The following is an 18,177-nucleotide window of genomic DNA, read 5'->3' on the forward strand; positions in this document are numbered from 1 at the left end:
CTCTTTGCAAGCCTATTCTCTTTATAGGCAAGAAAACATATTCAGCTACAAATACATGCGATTAATTCCTTAGAGAAAACTATTTGAAAGGTTTTAATACAAAATTACACGCTTCCCATAGGATGGTATGTTGTGGTAAAAGCAGACCATTTTGGGTCTAGGTTGGAAATCCTCCCCTGTTATTAACATAGTTCTTAGAGTAATTTTTAGAAGCGCACATTGATTTCATCTCAGTTACACGTCACAGAACTAGTAGAAATCGGCAGACACCAGTGTCCTGAAATGAAGGAGAAAAAGCAAAAAGCTCACATTTCAGGCAGGACTAAGAGGCAGAACACACAATTTCCGTGAGACTCTAAGTACCGTAGGAGCTCAGCCCCATTTTTTAAAGCGAGGTGTGTGAGTAGGTGAGAATTTAATCCTCACAAAGGTTGTGGCCTTTGGGAGCCTGGGCCATTCCTGGACGTGGTCTTGGGCTCGGGGCACCGATTTAGATGGAGGCAGACAGAGGTAAAGCTGCTCTGAGCAGCCACGAGCAGCCCCAGACTAAGCCCCTTATGCAATCCTTCCGTCACAGCCACCCCCTCGGCTTTGCTTTGATTTGCAGCTTTGAACTTCAGGATTTAAGGACATGTGCAGCATCAGTTGCTGTGCTGGGAAACGTGCCCTGCCTGTAAAGCATAAATAGTAAAGATCTGGTATGTTATTGGGCATGAAAACTCACCGAGAAAAACTGATTTCAGCATTCTAAAGGCAAGGCCATGGAAAGGGCTAGCAAGAATTAAAGCTAATCAATGGAAGCACAGTCCCTGCAGGCAGCTCACGGGGGACAGGGAGCAAGAGAGCAAGGAAAGGTCAGGCCCGAGAGCCATGGCACGGCCACGTGCGTCTGCAGGGTTTGACCTCTCTCCCTCCAAGCTCAGGCTCTTCTCTAACCCGAGTTAAGATTACCAGAGCGATGGAAACGGGGTGAGACTCCAGTGCTCTCCCATGCACCCACAGCGCGTGGTTAATCCAGACCCAGCGATGCCGTGTGGCTGAGCAAAAAGGTTAACACTGTGTGAAAGCATCCAGGTTACTCTCCGATGGTTCCCTGACAGCTGTGGAAGCAGGTGAGGGAGGGCTGGCTTGTTTCTTCTTGGGAGAAAGGAGAAAAATAATCAGTGATTATCTACCTTTAGGTTGTAAACTACAGCCACCCAGACGTGCACGTATGTGAGCTCACACACAATCAGCCCCCGTCTCCCAGCTCCTGTGTGAGAGACGAAAAGCTTGGGGCTGATTTCTTGGAGAAAAGGCTCAAAACTCAGGATTGTTGAGGCACGAGGCAGAGGAGCTGGGACCAGGTAACTGTATGGGCGTATAAACCCTTCCTAACAGCACATCCATGTGCTGCCATGTATGAGAAGACCTTGACAAAAAGATGTTATCGATGTGCTCCGATCAGTCTGAATTATATGAAACTACCATTATGTCGAAAGGAGGCACGTTTACCAGGGTGCTTTTTTTTTAAAGACTGATTCAGCTATTAGGACAATTCCACCAAAAGGCTGCAGCAGACTGGCTCTTCTTTCAGAAGAAAATGCCAAATACGTGTGTGCGTGTGTGGGAAGGGGGAATTGTGTTATTGAACCGAATCATTTTCTTACTGATATTATTTCCTCTTGTGTCGTTTCCTGTGACTCTGAGACGGGTTTGAAACCACAATGAAGAAACCGATTTCTGTGCAGACGGGAGAATTGTGCGTGTTTCCTCATTTTGGTGTAAACACCGAGTTGTTTACGCCAGCTCATTCACGTCTGCGGGAGGCTAGGAGATAAGGTTGTAGGGTTTTTTTTAAAAAATGACCCAAATACACCAGTAGCTCGGCCCACGCCACGGCCGACACTGGACAGCCGCGGAGGTGACAGCTTTGGCCTCGGCACTGGGGTGGCGGAGGCAGCCCCACAGCTCCCACACCGCCCGTGTGGAATACGCGCTGGCTGGGGGGTTGTTCTGAAGAAGCTACCGTTAAGCCCCCGGGGGCTGACCCGGGCACCGGGCTGCCCTGCCAGCGCACCGCCTGAAGTCTTCACCTCACTTCACACCACCCAGCAGACAGATCCACTGTAGATCCACTTTAATCCCCGCTGCGGCCTCCTGCCGTCCCCGCCGGGGCTCGGCGGGCTCCGAGGGCCGGGGCCGCCTCCCGCCGCCCGCCCGGGCGCGGCCTCCCCGCCGAGCCGCCTCAGCGGCGGCCTCACGGCCCGGCCCCGCCGCGGCCAGGCGCCACCCCCGGGCGGGCCCGGCGCATGCTCCGCAGGCGGGGGCTGCCGCCGGACCGGGACCGCCGCCCCGCCGCTGCCGAGCGCCCGCGGGCTTCGCTCCCGCACGCACCGCGGCCGAGCCGCCCGTCCCCAGCCCCGCGGGGCCGCGGCTGAGCGGCGCGGCCGCCCCGCGTTCGCCTCACGGCCCGGCGAGGCGCGGCGGAAGCGGTGAGTGGGGCCGGCGGAGCGGGGGGGGTGCGGGGGGTGTCCCGCGTCCCCCGGGCCGGGCCCTGGGCTGAGGGGAGCCGGCGGGAGGGGGGTGCGGGGCGGCGGGCGCTTCCCCCGAGGGAGGCTCCCGAGATGGCCGACGGCGCGGGGGCGGCGCGGGGTTTCCCCCGGGCGGCCGTGCCGGCTCCTTCCCGGGCTCAGCGCGGCGGCCGGGCCCGGGGCCGGGCTCCCCTCGGCGGAGAGGGGCCGGCGCGGGAACGGGGGACGAGCCCCTCGGGCATACCGGGCTGGGAAGGGGCTTTCGGAGCCGCGTTTCGGCGAGCGGCGCCTCCTGCGCGGCCGCGGCGGGGGAGGCCGGGTTTTGGTGATAGGAGGAACCGGGGGGGAAATAACTCCGGTTCTGCCCGCTGGTGGAAACGGGTGAAATTAAAAAATAACGGGGTGCTGGTGAGTGAGCTCGGCCCCCCGCCCCGTGAGCGTGTGGGAGCCCTCCTCGGTCGCCGTTGCGAGTGGAGCTGTGCTGGGAGATAGTACTTGCACTTCTGAGCGAATGGAGGGCTTGGAAAAATTGATTGGGTCCAGCTGTCAGTCTGGCATCCGTTCCTGAGCGAGGGATAGAGACGCTTTTTGGACATCGTTCAGCCCCCCTTGTAGGTGCTCCTTCCCCTCAGGGTGGTGACAGCCATGGCGCGGGCTGGTCGGATACCGTCACCACAGAGGATGAGCAGGTAACCTGGCAGTTGTGTGACTACTTTCCGCCTTCTCCTCACTCCTAAAAAAGTATCATTTCGCTGTACGCCTCTCTGCGTGTGTGTAAAAACAATTGCTGTGTCGTTCGGATAAGCCTGTTGAGTTGGGATTTTCAGAATACATATAGGAAGCTCGTATAGGAGGAGAACCAGGACCTAAAAGTCTGAAGCGCATCAACCCCGCTACAACCGTGTGGGTTGATGGCAGAAAGACAACATGGCAGTTGCTCAGCGTGGCAGGAGAGGCTGGACCCGGCTCTGTTTAAAAAGGCATCGAGTCTGTGCTTGGAAGGAGGATGGAGTGATGCTGGGCAAGCGTGGGGCTAACGGGGTGGCTGCTCTGATGGATTAGGGTTGGCAGGGGTGTGTGTTTTGAGACATAGAGGCCTGGAGGGTAGATAAGAGCAGTGCAGGAAGGTGTTGGGGATTTGTTGTGGTGTTTTTATGGGGGAGATGGAAATAATTCAACGTTGTGTGAGTGTTTAACTTAACTCCAGTTAGCCCAATTTAACTCTTGCTCCTAGAAGATTCCGTGCGGTTTTATTCTTGAGCAGAATGTATGTGCGTTGGTACCGTTTTATTCACGGCTGCTGAAGCTGAGTATTAAGTTCAGTTTTGACCATGTATGGGGAGTGGTAGGCATTTCCTCCTGGCACTTGTTTTTAAAACACACAGGAAGTTGCACCTTGGTCTGGGTTTGTGCTAGGTGACACAGACAGGTGCTTTGAAAAGCAAAGCCAGTTAGGGACAAGCTGCTTGCATCTCAGGCTCTTGCTGTCATTTGCAGTGTTAAAAGTTAGTGCTTGCAGGCAAATTTTACAAGCGTTTTTGGCAATACCTTTTTACTGATTCAGTTCTCCTTAAAAGTCTTACTTGTCTAAGTATCTGCAAACCGTTTGCCTGAAAGCCCGGTGGAACAGCGAATAGACTAGCCTCCTACAGAGGAAAAGTGCAAACATTTGACCTTTGGGAAAGGTTAGGTAAAACACTTGTAAAAAGCGAGGGCAGGTGGGTTTAAATTTGCACAAGAGTATAAACACAGAACTGCAACAAATTTGTCAACTCCTGGAAGTCTCTGTGCTGCAAAAATCTTTCAGAATTAATTTCAAAGTGGCCTTTTTTTGAGAGGCATATTCTGTAAATCTTGAACTGTTCAAGAATATGCTCTTTCTGTATGTCTAAATCGACTTGTTTGTTGAGTGAGTTTATTTAAAAAACAAAAGGGAAGCAAGATCTGGAGAGAATATCTAATACAGAAGCTTTGGAAAGCAAACCTGTAGCAGTTGCAAAACAAAAAGCTGAAGTGTACCTCAACAGTCACTGGACAGATTGGGTAAATTGGGACACACTGGGTAAAATCAACATACTTTAAAACTACTTTTTTTCCTTAGAGTCTGCCATTCAAACTTACTTTAATGCTTTTACCTCTTGGGGGGCTGCAAGTAAGCCAGGGTTCTTGGTTGAAGGAATAAGTGATAAGTTATAAGCTCAGGTGGACATTTCTGTAGCAGTTCAGTCTTGCAAGTAAAAGACTGAATTCACAGAAACCAGCTTCCCTTTTTTTGTGTAGAGGGGAAAAATCTTTCTGTTTTCATAGGCAGCATCCTGACAGTGATACCTGCTGCTGTGGGCAGGAGGATTTTACCTCTTTCCTATCATGTACGTCCACATCCTCCCTCGACTGGGAGGTGAAACACCTTTTTTTATGGAACTAGCTTCAGGCTTCTTGGTACCTTGCTGCTGCCTGACTTGGTATGAGGAAGAGACGTTCAAAATACAGCAGAACCCCAAATGAACCCTTGAATCTGTATGCTGTGTTGGGCACAAGAAAGAGCTGCTCTTTGTTTACGTAAAGAGGGAGGTGTTTGAATTGTTTTGAGAGGTTAAAGCTTTTACACACAAAAGCAAATCCTGAGGACTGGTTTGTATCCTTTGAAAAGGATTGTTAGGAGAACCTGTGAATCAGAAAGCATGCTGAGGAGCCAGGTTATGGGGAGAAGGCTGAGTTGGGTCTGGTTCCTGACACGTCTCATGTTCAACAGCAATTAAAAATGACAAAATGTTTTCTTCTGGAGAATAAACTGGGAATATTCAGGTCGTTCTTTTGTAGCCTGTCCAACAATGTGCAGTTTCTTAAAGGTTGGGCATTATTCCTGTAAACACACTCAGAGTTGCTCTAGATCTCTAAAGCACTTAAAATGCAATTAGATTTCAGGTGTTGATAATGACAAACACTTGCTGAATGGATAGAAAATGGATTTTATAGTTCAAGCACATGATTCACTCAGTTCACACTCAGACCTGGCCTTTTGCAAAGAAAGCTTTTTCGTGGGCTGATACTGCTCAGTTTTGCTAGTAGGGTGAGACAGATAAGCTTAACCTCATTAAGAGGGAAAGTGGAGTCTCAAAAGAGCAGCATTTTGGGTGTTTGGCAGCTAAATTCTATCTCCCATCTATTGCTGTCATGAAGTGGCAGATTAGCAGGGATTATTCTGCTCACTCACTCTATGCCTTTAGCGGTGCTGTAGGTACCGTGTCCAGTATTTGTTTTCCTCATTCACCTGATTCTTCAAAAAAACTGAAACAATGCTAAAAAGTACTAGGCTACTGGAAAAAGAAGTGATGATGGTTCTCTTAGACAAATTGGGTGCAATTTCTCTTGACTGAATTTGGAGGGGGAGAGTGCGGAAGTGTGATTTAGTGGTTTTAATGTCCTGGCCTGTTTGGCCAGGTGGATTTTTAAGGAACAGGCCCTGACATTTTTCTTCATGCTTATAAAACTACAGTTTTGCTGCTTAGGGTAATTCTCGGGTTCTCTTCCCTGAACTGGTTATATAAACGTAACATAAGTTGCATAACTGACAGAAAAACTGAGCTATGGGAAACTTGAAGAGCAGCTTCGACTTGGAAGAGTGTAGTCTGTACCACTTGTGTTGCATATCATTACCTTTTGCGATCTCTGACACCGTAGAGGTTGGTTGATAACAGTTGTTGGGTATGAATATGGTTCTCTACATGTTACATGGTAATGAGTACATTTAAAAAAAACCAGCTGCCCATAAAATTCTTTTGTTAGGCTTTTTTTTTTTTTTTTTTTTTTTTCCCCTGCAGGATGTGGAAAGCATGATAGGAAATAAAGGAAAACAACCGGAATTCAGTGGAAAAGTGGAGGATGTATACATCATCCTGAGCTATAGAGCAGGGCAGTAGTGAAAGCCTGGGAAAAATCAAATTGAATTTTTTGTTTGAGGCGGAATGTACCTGCAGAGTTCAGATTCTGAACAAGTGCAGTTATAGCTACCAAACAATAGGAAAATTGTTCGTATTGGAGTTAGTGGCTTGGTGTTGCTATTGATTCTGCGTTGTCAGCAGTTCTGATAATAAACAAACCGTCTTCCAGAAATACCAAGTCACTGCTCTGCTGTAGCTATGGAGCTCCCAAAGCAGCAGCAAGGGCTTGCTAGTGAAGAACAAGCTTTTACAAGGCGACTGGCTTCAAGAAACTCCTCCATCATAAATGCACATATCTTTTAGCTTTGCTCTATGAAGTATTTTGGATTTCTAGTCCTTTGAAGCTGGCCTGCTACATAAAGGAGGGTCTGCTAATAAATTCAGTATTTAATGCTATATTCTCTGACTTCTGAAGCATGTAGGATTTACCGTGAGTCAAGACTTTGGTTGCCTGTGTGTGTACTGGAGGAGGGGACGGGAAGGTTCAGGACAGGTAAGGAGTCAGTCTGCAGGTGGATCAGTGCATAGTGCAGCATTCGGTGGATTTAGAAGCCTTGGGGTGTTTTAATCTCAGCTGTGTCATGGGCCAGGGCCTGATTTTGGCTGAACAACCTGTTCATTCCTTCATCACATTTCTCCCCTACTCTTTACTCCAAATGCTGCCTTCCCCCCCTCCAGTCCCCAGAGGCTTAATTGCCTTTGAACACAAAATCTAAGTGACAGCTGCTATTCATAGTTTCAGGAGAAAGCTCCTAAGGCAAAGTTTGCACTTTCCTCAGGCTGTGGGACGTAACTTTCCTTGTTTGCAGAGTGGATCTGAGAGGGGCCCTGGCTTGTTGGGACACCAATACATGAATATAGTGCAAATTTTCCACAGTTTTGGTCAGCAAGTGCTGTTTAAACTCTTCCTTGAGTGTTTCCTTTCCCATCAGTTCCAGCTACTCAAAGACTGAACGGAATCTGGTTTGTCCTTCAGGTGGCCCAGTTGGAATATAGCGGGGTATTGAAATAATTTATTAGCAGTACTCTTACTAACTACCCTTCAATCTGAGGCATATTCTGTCAAAATAACTGTTGGTCTTCCACTTCAGGTCTTTTAAACTACTTAATTTTACTGGCTGGAAGTTGAGACTGAGGTAATATTGACTCATGCTGTTTTGAACAGGAAAAATTCCTGTTCAACCTGGGAGGTTGTACCTAGATCTGCCGTGAGAGCTGCCATGCCTAGGGCTGTGCTGGAGATAGCAGTTCTGGAAAAAAATCCTTACACCTTTCATGTCAGGAGGAAGGACAGATCTAAGCCTTCTACTTTCTTAGATAAGGAAAATGAAGCAGACCATGCTAGATGTGTGGCTTGGATAGGAGAGTGAACACTTGTAACAAATTTGTTTGTATGTGGACTCAGTTTTTCAGGAAATTAATTTGGCAGGACTAACTTTTATACTCATTTTGAGACACTAGTAGCACAAAGAGCTACATTAAACAAAACAAACCTTAAAAGCCTTGGCAGTTGTACAGTCTAAATAACTTCCTTTTGCTTGCCATCCATAAATACCTGTCTCTGCACTCCTCTGGGATTTACCAGAGTGTAATAACAAATTCAAAGCAGTTTTGGGGTTTTTTTTCCTGTTTTTTTTTTTTTTTTTCTTGATAAAGCTGTATTACTTTGTAGGACATTAGATGTTTAAGAAAAAAAAAAACAAACCGAACAAGCTATAAAAGGTACCATCTAGTTCAAGTCTTGCACTAGTCTCAGTCTCTTATATTTAAATCTGCTCTTTTTCACGGGTTGTTTTTTTATTGCTAGGATGCCAAGCTCTTGCATCTTAACCCAAGCTGATGGCCTTCCGCATTAGAAAGAAAGCGTGGCCACCCTCAGTTCTGAGGTTTTTGATCAAGAATAACTATAAGCTGGCATTTGCAGTTCACTTTATATGGTTTTCTTGTACTCTCAGTGTCTTTCGTGTTTACTGAAGATGCACAAGAAATAACCTTTCACTTCCTGAATGCTCTGTATTTCACTTTTCCTCAAAGTATGGCAAAACAGATGCTAATAATCTTGAAATTGCCAGAGCCCATCTATTTAGAGAGTTTAAAAGTTCAAAAGGAAAAGTCAGCGAGGCTGACCTGTATGTATCAGCTTCTGTTGTCACCCTTGACAGCTCTATAACCTGGGCTGGAGCACTCTGTTCTGCGGGAGTTATCCTCTCCTCTGGAGGAAAAAAAAAAAAAAAAAAAAAGTAGTGCAAATTCATTGTTTGCCTTTTTGCTTTATCCTGCTCTTGATTTGTGTTGCGTTTGTATTAAACTGTATTTTTTTTCCTTACTTGAATCTCCTACCCCTCTTTTCTTGTTCTTAAGATTTAACCTGAAGGAAGCAAAAGGTGCATTTGACTTCATTATTGAAGTAACGGCTGCAATTCCAAAACTTGGCATTTGCTGCCTTCCACTGTTTTTAATGGTGAAGTCTATTTGAGTGGTCTACAGGCTGTAATGGACACCACGTTCTTCTGAAATGGTTTTATAACCTCGTGACTTAGTTCAAACTGTTTTTCTATTAGAAACATCAGTGCCTGGCTTAGGCAGAAAATGGCTTAAATGTATTTTATTTGACTGTGCTGTATTGATTTTTAGAAAGTCTCTTAATAACTCTGTCCCCAATGCACAGGGAATAGTTGAGAGTTCAGCCAGATTCTGGGAAGTGCCAGTATAATCAGAGAAAAGGACTCTGTCTAATCCCCCCCCACACCTTTTTTTTTTTTTTTTTTTGTAGGAAAATAACTGTTAATTGCCAAAAAAATGTCTACTTCTGTTTTTGCTGCTGTATCATTGCCCCTGTGAAGGGAACAGAGAGGTTATGTTTATTGATGATACAGAACAGGCTCCCGTAGCCTCATGAACATGTTGTAGGTAGTGCGGGTCGCCACCACGAGCATTGCCAACTCACCTGGAAGCCTTTGTCTTGCCATCAGCATCACCTGCAAAAAATCAGCTTGTGTTATTTTACCAGCACTCATTTTGGTAGTAATTCATGGCCATCAACACCTTTCTTGTAAGTATGGAATTGATTAGTGCAGGAGAGCATGGGTTTGATTTCACTGTCAAAGCCACAGGTGGTAAGTGAAAGGATGTGTAGAGATAGCTGATTGAGAGCTTCATTTTTACAGAAGAACAGCTATCTTCTGCCTAGCTAAAAAAAAAAGGCCTGCGGGTTTTACAGTCCTTTCAGCTTCCTGTACATGTGACTTATAACATGGCCAAGTTACATCTATATAAACAAGATACAACAGCAAACAGAGGGCTCACTTTGCTTAAAAAAGGGCACCTTTTAAATACTGAATGCTCACTACATGCCAGCACAGCCGTAAAGAACTAAAACCTAAGATGCCAGTCATGGTAGCTTGGCTGTGTACAGATTGCTTGCCCTTTGTTGGTATTGACTGAAAGTCTACTCTGCAACAAATGTTTGTGGTATCTCCAGGATTAAACCTGTGTTCTTACAAGTTTGCTATTGAATGAAGTGAAGAATGAACCCACATTTTTCTTAGTTTCCAGGGTGTGTGTGGAGGGAGGAGGTAGGCTGTGCTGCTGGGGTGTCGTCGCGGCCGTGGTTTCACGTTGCGGATCAGAGCGGTGCTGTCTTTAAGGTGCTCCTGTTGTGGCACGTCACCCCTTCGGTTGAGCAACTAGCGTGCTCTGATGGATACCTCTTCCAGCTCAGAAGATTTCTCATTGTCTCCCAACCCTGCTTTCCGCGGGGACGTGCGAACTCGGACGCTGTGTTGTGAAAATCCTGCCTAAGAAACTCCAATGTGCTTTAGAGTGGAAGCAGTTTAACTTCTTCATACAGCTCAGCATACACGAAATAGGTTTCTCTGGACTTGACTTGCACCACAGCATATACCTACTGACGTGCTTTGTGCGTCACTTAGCATGCACAGGAGCATTTATATAGAACCACCCCTTTGATCTCTATACTTGGAGAATTAATTTTATGCCGACCTATAAATCTGTGATAGGACACTCTCTCTCTCTAAGGAGAGAAATCTGGATCGCGTTGCCTTCACCTCTGCTACGCTGGCACAGGCTCCTTGTGTGCCTTGAGACTGTTTCATGCTTTCTCTGATGAACAAATGCCTTAGGACTTTTCCAAGCCATAATATCTTTGTTACTTAACTGCTCGATAAAGTTTAATTAGCAGTTAATGTAAACTGCTGTGGTTGGTTGTTGCTCTTAACTCGTTTGTTGCTGCTAACTCCCGTTTGTCTTTAGAGTTCCACGTAAGTTCACTGAGCAATTACATAGAGAACTTGGTTTGTCCCAAGCTTTGTGGTGAGTTCAGCCTTTAAAATACAGCTGAGGTGCAAACCGCTGTCTCTTCCTGATAATTTTGCTGAAGCTGGCAAAGGGTTTTGTTAGAACTGCAACTTTTTTGCGTGGCTCCAGCTGGAAATAAGATTTACCACATATTTCAGCTCACGTTTTTAAAGCAGTAATCATCACTAGTTCTGCATTCAGGGCCAGGACAGCTTGCACATATGCGTGCAACCACTTGAGATGTGCCATCCCTGAGGTGTTTACTGCTCCCCTTCTGTTGGAAGGTGCTGCCAACCTCCCCGCAGCTGAACCATGTACGCTTCCTTTTTTTTTTTTTTTTGTCAGCAAAGGCTGGTAACCACCAGTAAAATAGTAACATCTTCACCAGGCTCTGCTGCCTGTACAAAGCAGGTACGTCTGCTCACTGACAAAGTAATTTTAGAAATATTTTAGAGGATGTGTCCTAATGACTGAATTATGCTTTAAAACCTCTCTTAGATATAGTTTAGAAATTTTTTTAAAGCGGTGGAGATCAGCAGCTTTCCCAGATCATTTCAAGGTGTTTGTTTTTCAAAACCTTTTATTACTCGGTTTCAGAGACAGGGGAAATTGAAAGTAGTTTAATTAGCAGGCAAGACTGACATAATGATCCTAATCTTGTAAACAAATACACACTTATGATCCTACAAAGCTATTTTACTGGTTTTAATGGGGCACTCGTGGTGTGTGCTTTGTAGAGAGGGCACAGCCTACACAATAACATAAAATTTGCTGAGCCCCAACCAAAGGCTTAAGAAGAAGCTTAATATGTATATCTATATATATATATCTATATATCTATGTTAATACAGATGAATTTTTCAGGACTCCTGAATCAAACTCTTCTTAAGGGTAGGTAAATGGCATCATTCTGTAGAGCAGCAACTGATCTGTTCCATGAACATCCCATTATAAGATGTGCTAAAATGGGGTAATTCTGCCCCCCCATCTCTCTCAGCCACATTCATAATTAGGGATGAACTATAAAATATCTTTTAAAGGGGAAGGGAGGAGAAGGTACTTGTTGAGAGTTTGGCCTGAAAAGTCAAATGATGTGGAAAAGCCAAGTGTGATGGGTGTTCTTCATTAGTAAGTATTGTGCAATAAATTGATTACTTAGAAATACTGTTGTAGAGATCTGTGATGATTTTGCATACTGAGTCCCTCATCAAGTTTTCTTAGTTTACAGCTGAGATATGTCTTCCTGGTTTGATTTGCATTTAATCCTGTTCATTTCCAGCAGCTGTGACCTTAAAAAATTAACTGGTGTGTATTTTCATGTGTGAGCATGAGTAATGTAAGTTGGGGGGAGGAGGGTCTCAGTCCAATTAATTTTGCAATAATTCTGTGTTCTGTTCTCTTTCATATTATGTTTTTATAGCTGCGGTTTTGTTTGAAGTCAAAGGCACTGGATTTAGGAAAAGAAAAATGGTAAATTGATCCTGATTTGTTTTTTATAAGGCAAAATGTCATCTTATGCTTAAGAAAACAAATAACACTTTAAATATATGTGCCAAACAGTTATTTCCTGATTAGGAGGCTGGAGCATCTTTCATGTAACCCTTTAGTACCAGTGAGGGTGGTTAAACACTGGACCAGGCTGCCCAGAGGTGTTGCAGAGTCCCTGTCTGCGGGGAGATGAACAACCCACGCAGGGACATCCCGGGCAGCCTGCTTCAGCTGCCCCTGCCTGAGCAGGGCTTGGAGCCAGTGATCTCACCAGGTCTCTTCCCACCTCAGCCATTCTGTGACATGGAAGCTGTGGTTAAATTAAAAATGGATGTATTGAGGTGCTAATTTTATTTTGTAGTTAGATTTATTGCCAGATTAAATTTGTGTGTTTCCGTCCTCAAAAAAAAAAAAAAGTAAATTGTAATAACTAGTAAAGAGTGGCTGCTTGTTGGAATATTTGGTATGCTTGCTCTGTTTCCCTTGCTGCATCTGTTTGTTCTCTTGTTACAGTAAACAGAAAAGAATCTACAAAATTTAAAAATGGTGGTTTTGGCATCTGTAATACTCAATTAAGCTTTCATCATTCCTAGCTAAAATGGCAGGGTGCCTCTTTCAGAGTTTTTGCCTAAAGTATTTTTTGGGAGTCTAGGTTAAGTATGTGATGATAACTAGCGGAAAACAAAGTTTAAAGCAGCCTAAATGAAGTCCTTTGCCCTGATTTCAGTGACTTCTGGTCACAATCCATTAGCTCTCAGAATTTCTTGAGTCAAAAAAAAGTGGTATGGTATTTCTGATACGTTTAACACTTAGCAAATCACATCTTCTATTATCAAAGGGGAAAAAAAACACAGTGGTTTTTCTGAATCTCCCTTGAATCTCTAAATGTACTTTTGCTTCCTTGCTGCGATTGATAAGGAAATAGTGGCACGCAGATTTCTCTCTCTTCGCAAGTGTTAGGAATTGGGTTCTACTTACGGTGATTTTTGTGGAAAAGGCTTGTGGGCCTTTTGCTTAAATTCAGGTGAATTTGCTCATCAGAGTGTTTTCTGCATGTCTTGTTCCACTGGACTTACAGATTTTCAAAAGAGATTAAAAGATTACACTGAACACTGGAGGAGGGGGGAAAGGGGATGGGTTCTTGTTGGAAGCCAGTGGATACTGAGAGTCAGCTTTCTGGTGGCTTGGTAAGAAAATAAGAAATTTGAGGTTCTCATAACTGTAGGTGTCGTGCATTTAAAAAAAAAAAAAGGGCATGAGCCCTTTTGACAAGCATTGTTGAGAACCTCTTTTTTTCTGTTCAGCAGTCTGTGGTTTGAGAGGAGCGGGGCGGAGTGGAACGGGCATGGTCTGAACATCCTTGTTCCATGTGGGTGAAGATGCTGCCAGCGCAGAAACTATTAAATATATCACCAAAGATGATCTCCCCTCCTGAGTGCTGGCATAAGACATATTTTGGAGTGGAAAGGAGAAGCTGTGGGGAGTGTTGAAATCCCCTCTTCCCTCCCCCTTTATGCCTCAGAAGCCTGTGAGGATGGAGTACGGCTGTAGGATTTTCGGCTGGGTTGGAGTGTGAGCAGTGTAATCCTCGGGACACTGGAGAAACGGTGCGGGGAGCCTCCAGCACAGCCTTCGGGGAGATGCAGAGGGATCTTCGTGGGGTTGGTGGTGGTGTCTTGTGGTATTAGTCATCGTGATGTACAGACTTGGAAGTGACAAGTTCTGCACTGCTGTCTTGTTGAACATCTACAGACTGACAGCACGCTGGGGGTTTTTGAGTTTATTTCCCTTTAAGAATGGGGGAAATTTTTTTTTTTTCTATTTGCACAGAAAGACTGTGTTTAGAACAGCATAGAGAAGTGCAGTAGACTGCAAATAACCTTGAGTATTAAAGATAACCACTGCCTATGCACAGAAGTCACATACATAAAAAGAAATGTTGGCTTCATAATTTCTGGTTAAGTACAATTTATGTGCATTTAGCCGTTTGAGAAAATGAACCGATTTTGCTGTGTGACATAGAAGTAAACACCAGGGCAGAAACGCAGCTTGGTTACAGCCAGATTTCTAGGTTGTAAGACACAGGGAAAGATTTTGATTAGTTGTTTGAAAAGCAGGGTATTTCCTTCCTGTGAAGTTCATATGATAATTGTCTCAGATTGCTTAAGAAAACTGCTGGAGGGGTGACACATCCAAGTTACTACAGGAATTACAGATAATTTTTTCTGGTGAAAAAAGTTTGTAGAGATCACTTTAATTTCTGTGAGCTTTCTCTGAAGTCTCTAGTTAATCTTTCAACACAGAGATTTGCTTATTGTAACTGATATTTCTTTCATATTTACTAGAAATACTCTTTCAGTGTGTCAAGTCCCAAATCAATAGGTTTTCTGACTGGTCTTCAGATTCTGAAACTAATCAAGCATTATGATTCTTTTAACGTGTTGATGCGTTTTGAGTCAGTTTTTTGTGCTTTCTGGCAATTACAGCGCCTTAGGGCAGCGGTTTGGAGTGAAACTTGTAGTCTCTCTAAAATCCACGAAGCTTTTGTAAATGATAAGGAATGCCTGATGTGGTATCACTAGTTTTTGTAAGGGCTGAACAGTTTAAGGCAGGGTATTTGTACGTTAGAATAAACCAACAGCATAATGAAATTTGAAGATTAAGGTTCCTGCATGTTAACTTGCAATTAAACTTCTAAGTTGCTTTTAAGGACAGAAAAAAGGAAGTACTTTTATGGTTAAGAGTATTGAGAGCTAAGGCTTAAGTAGCCATCTTGGACTGCTGAGTAGTTGGCAGTTGGTGTACGCACAGTGCACCTTCTGGTTTTATTTTTCATTTTTTTCTACAGAGTGCATGTGCTTTAGCAGATAGATTTGCTCCCCAGAGCTTTTGTGCTCTTAAGTATTATTTGTAGGAAGCGTTGCCCACTACGGTTAAATATTTATTGCCCAGAATAGCTGCACTGTGGTATTTGCAAACTGGCCATGGACCTGGAGTGAAGTGTGAAATGTCCGGCTGCTTTTTAAAAGTTAATTTTCTCCACGATTCTTAGTTTTGAAATCCAGGCTTTGGAGTTGTAAAATATCCAATTTCATCACAGTGTATAAAACCAGGGGAGAGGCGTGATTTAAAGTTCCTCAGACTTGCCTCTCCTCTTCTTTTTCCCTCCTCTGTCTTTCCTAATTTCCTGGCAGGGGGGTTTCATGGGAGGACCTCTCTGGTAGCCCTTCCTTTTCAGCTGTCTTCACTCTTCTGTGTTTTCTCATTCGTAGAAATATGAAAAGGAGTACAAAGTGTGGGAAGCTACTCTCTCTGTTCAGTTGAAGTTAAAACCAAGTCTTCGTGACAAATAATTGATTTTAAGTTTACCCTCCCTCCCCTAAACTCAGAAGATTTTGTGTCTTATGGTGTCTTTAGACGCAAAATATATTATTAGTTCTGGTATCAAGTTGAAAAGGGGAAATACGAAACCCCAATTCTAGAGCAGTTCCTGTTTTTCTGACTTGACCGTTTGAGCTCGGACTTTATTACTGTTAGTTTTGGAAGCAGGCAAATGCTGTTTGATAGTTAAGCAAATGGGTCAGTCTGGGCATGACATTTATCTATCCTCTCTTCTGAGTTACGCTGAAAACATCCCCTGGACTAATCATATTATGCTTTTCCTGGCAAAGAAGAGCAGAAAGTGATAATTTTTAAGGCTAGCACAACATAATATAGAGAAAAAGTTAACTATGAATAATTCATGCATAAGATACCTAATGGAGTAGTGCAAATACAGCACTCAACAACTTGGGACTTCCGTAAAATATGAAGTATTTTTCTTAAAGGTTTCAGGATAGTGATTCTCCTCCTGCATTTTCTTTGATGTCCAAAAAAGCCACTCGACCCTGGAAGAAAAATACTGTTGTTATTTTATCAGAGAAATGAAGATGCAATGAAAACTTGATGTAACTTGTGAAGGATGTATAGGCTGAATAACTATAAGATCTTGCTTTGCTACCACTGGCTTCTCTCTCTCCTTCCCTTTGTCATTTTCTTTACAATGTCTTTTAAGGCACGAGCATCAAAATTAAGTTACTTGGGTCAGGTGATGCTACTGCAAATCTGACAAAGTGGTATATATCATTTTTAAGCACATAAATAGTTCTGGAGGACTAGTTATGTATATAAAATATGCAGGGTTGCATATTGCCACTTGTGTATATGTAGTATTAAACGGATTGTAATTGATATCTGATTAGCTTGATCTTGATTAAATTATACAGCTATTATGAAGGTTTTGCAGTGGATTTTCTGTTCTCTGTTTTGATCGTAAATGTGCAGTTGAAGTATAAAAGTTACAAACTTAACTATGTGGAAATTCCCTATATGTGACCACTAGTTCCTGTAAACTCCAGTAAATGAGACTAAGACGTGCTTTAGAAGGGTTTTTCTCTGATTTTTTTGGGGTGGTTTGGACAAAGAACAGCAGAGATACTGCATTCAGAAAACCTTTCTGCACAACTTCTGGATTTCTGGGAGGATGATCTTGTTAGAGGGTGATTCAGTAAGTTGGCGTGGCTGTAGCCAGGATGGACAGAGGGTAAGAAACTATTTTCTGAAGCGTGATGCTTGGTAATTGCCTGTCAAACTTTTTGAGAGTGATTTAATCATGACAGCTCCTTAATTTCTAGTCCTTTTAATATTGGCTTTCAGTTTTGTAGTGTAATCCTATGAATCATTTACTTAGAAGTGATCATTGAAGGCTGAAAGAACGTGTAGAAAATTCTGATGAAACTTTTGTGGTGTGTGTTGACACACGTGAGCCTTCCGTCCTGGAGGTCTTGAGGTGAGCAGTGGTGTCCAGTATGTAAAGTAAGAGATGTTGCAGCCAGCGCTGGGAAAGTAGGTACGTCAGAAGGTACTCGGGGTGAGTCATACATGTTTGAGTCAGTGCTTGAAGTGATTGAACAAGAGTGTCCCTGCTTAGCTATTTTTAATATTTGCTTACTCACATTTACTGTACTAAACTCTTTACAGGAAAGGTGGTTAAAACCTGTACTAAGGTCATGAAGTAATTCTTCATGGCAGCAGTTTATTTTATTGATCTGGGGTGATGTCTTCAGTCCTGCCTTTTCTGAGATGTTTAGCTCTTAGCCGAATTCTTCTGCTTGTTGCTCCCAGAAGGACTGCAGTCTAGTATTCACAATCATTGCATCTGGACCTACATGGATAAATTGACATCGAGGCCCGACCTTAGAACCAGATCAGCAGAGGCACAGCACAAGGGGTGAGGAGGGCTGGTGATGTGTAGCTTGGTAGCCTGGAGGTGCTTTTCTTCCTCACCGGGTGGAAGTCTGTTTCATAAGGGACAGGATTTAATATATTAAAAAAATATTCCTGTGTTTTAGCCACGAGGGAATACACAAGTCGCAGCTCTTCTGTTGTAAAAATCTGCTTGCAGTTTACATAATCCTTAGGGTTCTGCCCTTCCCAGGACAACACCATGTTCAGCTTGTGGAGCTCTGATGACCACTAAGGTGCAGTCCTGACACCCTTTTTTACAAATACGGATATTCTCTTCTTTACAGGTGTTGACAGCTGTATTTGCAGGAGGAAGAAGTTTAGGAGGTTGCTTGGGGTGCGCATGTGTGTCACGGAGTTCAGCGGTGGCTTCCTGTTTACTGCTGCTGAGTGAGGATTTGGGCTCGGGCCAGAGAAGGTGCAAGAGTGTAGCTTGTGGATTCGCAGTTACACAGGTCTGCCCCTGCCTCTCCCCCACCCTCCCCATCATTTGGTGAGGTGTGGCAGAAGGCAGAAATGACTGTAGCTGTGGGTTGGGGTGTTTGCTGTGGAGCAGCGGTGAAATCAATATGCTGGCTGGAAGTTGCTTTCTTGCTGCTGAAAAAATTTCCTGGTGCACAGCCAAGTTCCTTGAG

The 18,177-nt window shown here is 44.1% G+C and overlaps 1 protein-coding gene across 3 annotated transcripts in view; it reads left to right on the forward strand.

Annotated features, from left to right (window-relative positions):
- Nucleotides 1-2,340: 2,340 nt before the first annotated feature.
- JAK1 (Janus kinase 1) overlaps nucleotides 2,341-18,177 on the forward strand; it is a 62,661-nt gene continuing 46,824 nt past the window's right edge. For all 3 annotated transcript variants that reach the window (XM_074906036.1, XM_074906038.1, XM_074906037.1), the window contains exon 1: nucleotides 2,341-2,474. The gene's annotated coding sequence lies outside the window, so the exon portion shown is untranslated. The remainder of the gene's footprint in view (nucleotides 2,475-18,177) is intronic.

Source organism: Athene noctua, chromosome 5 (genome assembly GCF_965140245.1).
Source record: "Athene noctua chromosome 5, bAthNoc1.hap1.1, whole genome shotgun sequence".
NCBI lineage: Eukaryota > Metazoa > Chordata > Aves > Strigiformes > Strigidae > Athene > Athene noctua.